Source organism: Triticum dicoccoides, chromosome 6B (genome assembly GCF_002162155.2).
Source record: "Triticum dicoccoides isolate Atlit2015 ecotype Zavitan chromosome 6B, WEW_v2.0, whole genome shotgun sequence".
Classification (NCBI taxonomy): domain Eukaryota; kingdom Viridiplantae; phylum Streptophyta; class Magnoliopsida; order Poales; family Poaceae; genus Triticum; species Triticum dicoccoides.
In genome coordinates, this window is record NC_041391.1 from 19,223,781 (window position 1) to 19,227,170 (window position 3,390).

Consider the following 3,390-nt stretch of genomic DNA (forward strand, 5'->3'; position numbering starts at 1 on the left):
AGACAACTAACAATTTTTAGCTTTTCTTTACCAATTTAAACTTTGCATCAAAGTAGGTTGTCTAGATATGCAACTAGGTGAGAAACCTATATGATGCAACAACAACAAGCACACAAGCAAGCAAAAGATACAACACAAGAAGCTTGCACGAGTAAAGGTACGAGATAACTAAGAGAGGAGCTGGTGAAGACAAGGATGTGTTACCGAAATTCCTTCCTTTTGAGAGGAAGTACGTCTCCGTTGGAGCGGTGTGGAGGCACAATGCTCCCCAAGAAGCCACTAGGGCCACCGTATTCTCCTCACGCCCTCACATAATGCGAGATGCCGTGATTCCACTATTGGTGCCCTTGAAGGCAGCAAACGGACCTTTACAAACAAGGTTGGGGCTCTCTCCACAACTTAATTCACTAGTAGAAAAAGGGTCAAATGTGAAGCACATTAGTGCCGGTTTGATTTTGAGCCGGCACCAATGTGTCCATTAGTGTCGGTTCCAACGGCTAGCCAGCCGTTCTCATTAGTACCGGTTCGTGGTGAACCTTTAGCACTGGTTCGTGCCACGAACCGGTACTAAAGTGAGTAATGGTAGGATGTTGTCAGTCTGGGGCCCCTCCAGCACCTTTAGTACCGGTTTGTGTTACGAACCGGTACTAAAGGTCATCCTACATAAACCCTTCGCCCACCCGAGCTCGCTCTGTTCTTCCCCTTTCCCCTCTCCTCCTCTGTTCTTCCCCTCTTCCTCGAGCTCATCACACATTTTGCCCAAAAATTGTCAAGATTTGAAAGCCCACATCCATTCAAATGATCACAAAGGTTAGCAACTTTGTCCTTTCATCTCTCATTGCTAGATTAGCTCTTGCAATGCTTTGTATAGTGATTAATTTGTGAGTTTAGTAATTTGGGATGAATTATTTGTGCTAGTATTTGATTTATATGCAATTTGAGGTAAAAAATAACACTTAGTTTGCATATGTAGGTGTGGTTTACTTAGTGCCTTCTAAATCTCCGTCGTAACCACCATCGATCGCCTGCACTATCCCGTTGCCGGTGTTGGAAATATGCCCTAGAGGCAATAATAAAAGTATTATTATTATATTTCCTTGTTCATGATAATTGTCTTTTATTCATGCTATAACTGTATTATCCGGAAATCATAATACACGTGTGAATGCATAGACCACAATATGTCCCTAGTGAGCCTCTAGTTGACTAGCTCGTTGTGATCAACAGATAGTCATGGTTTCCTGGCTATGGACATTGGATGTCGTTGATAACGGGATCACATCATTAGGAGAATGATGTGATGGACAAAACCCAATCCTAAGACTAGCACAAAAGATCGTGTAGTTCATTTGCTAGAGCTTTGCCAATGTCAAGTATCTCTTCCTTCGACCATGAGAGCGTGTAACTCCTGGATACCGTAGGAGTGCTTTGGGTGTATCAAACGTCACAACGTAACTGGGTGACTATAAAGGTGCACTACAGGTATCTCCGAAAGTATCTATTGTTTTATGCGGATCGAGACTGGGATTTGTCACTCCATGTAAACGGAGAGGTATCTCTGGGCCCACTTGGTAGGACATCATCATATGCGCAATGTGACCAAGGAGTTGATCACGGGATGATGTGTCACGGAACGAGTAAAGTGACTTGCCGGTAACGAGATTGAACAAGGTATTGGATACCGACGATCGAATCTCGGGAAAGTAACATACCGATAGACAAAGGGAATTGAATACGGGATTGATTAAGTCCTTGACATCGTGGTTCATCCGATGAGATCATCGTGGAACATGTGGGAGCCATCATGGGTATCCAGATCCCGCTATTGGTTATTGACCGGAGAACGTCTCGGTCATGTCTACATGTCTCCCGAACCCGTAGGGTCTACACACTTAAGGTTCGAGGACGCTAGGGTTATAAAGGACGTTTGTATGTGGTTACCGAATGTTGTTCGGAGTCCCGGATGAGATCCCGGACGTCACGAGGAGTTCTGGAATGGTCCGGAGGTAAAGATTTATATATGGGAAGTCCTATTTTGGCCACTGGAAAATGTTCGGGATTTTTCGGTATTGTACCGGGAAGGTTCTAGAAGGTTCCGGAGTGGGGCCCACCTGCATGGGGGGACCCACATGGACGTGGGTAGTGGGGGCAAGGCCCCACACCCCTGGTCAAGGCGCACCAAGATCCCCCCTTAGAAGGAATAAGATCATATACCGAAGGGATAAGATCAAGATCCCTAAAAAGGGGGGATAACAATCGGTGGGGAAGGAAATAATGAGATTTCTTTCCTCCCACCTTGGCCAACGCCCCAATGGACTTGGAGGGCAAGAAACCAGCCCCTCCACCCCTATATATAGTGGGGAGGCGCATGGGAGCTATACACGAAGTTCTGGCACAGCCCTACCTCTCTTCCTACTCCTCCTCTCCCATGGTGCTTGGCGAAGCCCTGCTGGATTGCCACGCTCGTCCACCACCACCACGCCGTTGTGCTGCTGTTGGATGGAGTCTTCCTCAACCTCTCCCTCTCTCCTTGCTGGATCAAGGCGTGGGAGACGTCACCGGGCTGTACGTGTGTTGAACGCGGAGGTGCCATCCATTCGGCACTAGGATCATCGGTGATTTGAATCACGACGAGTACGACTCCATCAACCCCGTTCACTTGAACGCTTCCGCTTAGCGATCTACAAGGGTATGTAGATGCACTCTCTTTCTACTCGTTGCTGGTCTCTCCATAGATAGATCTTGGTGACACGTAGGAAAATTTTGAATTTCTGCTACGTTCCCCAACAGCCGGCACCACCTTGTGGTGAGGCTCTGGTTCATGAATGTTTTACATTATCAAATTGATGTTTGTGTGATTTGGATATATAGTTACTCGTATAATTATCTTACCCGTATGTTGTTTGTTATACATAGTGCCATGGTTTTGATATCTGTCCCCGTCGGCCCTTGTCCTTGTTATGATTCGGATGTGATATATTCTCTTTTAAAACTAGTTGTTGCATTTCGTGATTATGACAAATTATGCCCATCAAGTTGACATGGATATTTTTAAGGAGGTATGTGAACCGGAAATTCCAACCGACCCTACTGTCGAGAGGTTAAATTTAGTTGAAAGCGAAAACGAGTATTTGAAAGAAAAATTGAAAAGAATTGAGGGGGAGAAAAGGGAATTGGAGTTGCATGTTGCTGATGTCGTCGATGATCACAAGATCAAGTTGGAGAAAATGCGCTTGAAGATTAGAAAGATTAGAAAATATGCCATTGATAGTGAGACTTGGTATCATTATGCTGTTGGATCAATTGTTACCTTAGTTACAATCTTGATCGCATTTGTTGTTGCATTTAAATGGTTTAGCTAGAAAGTTATTTGTTTGTTGCATTTAAGTG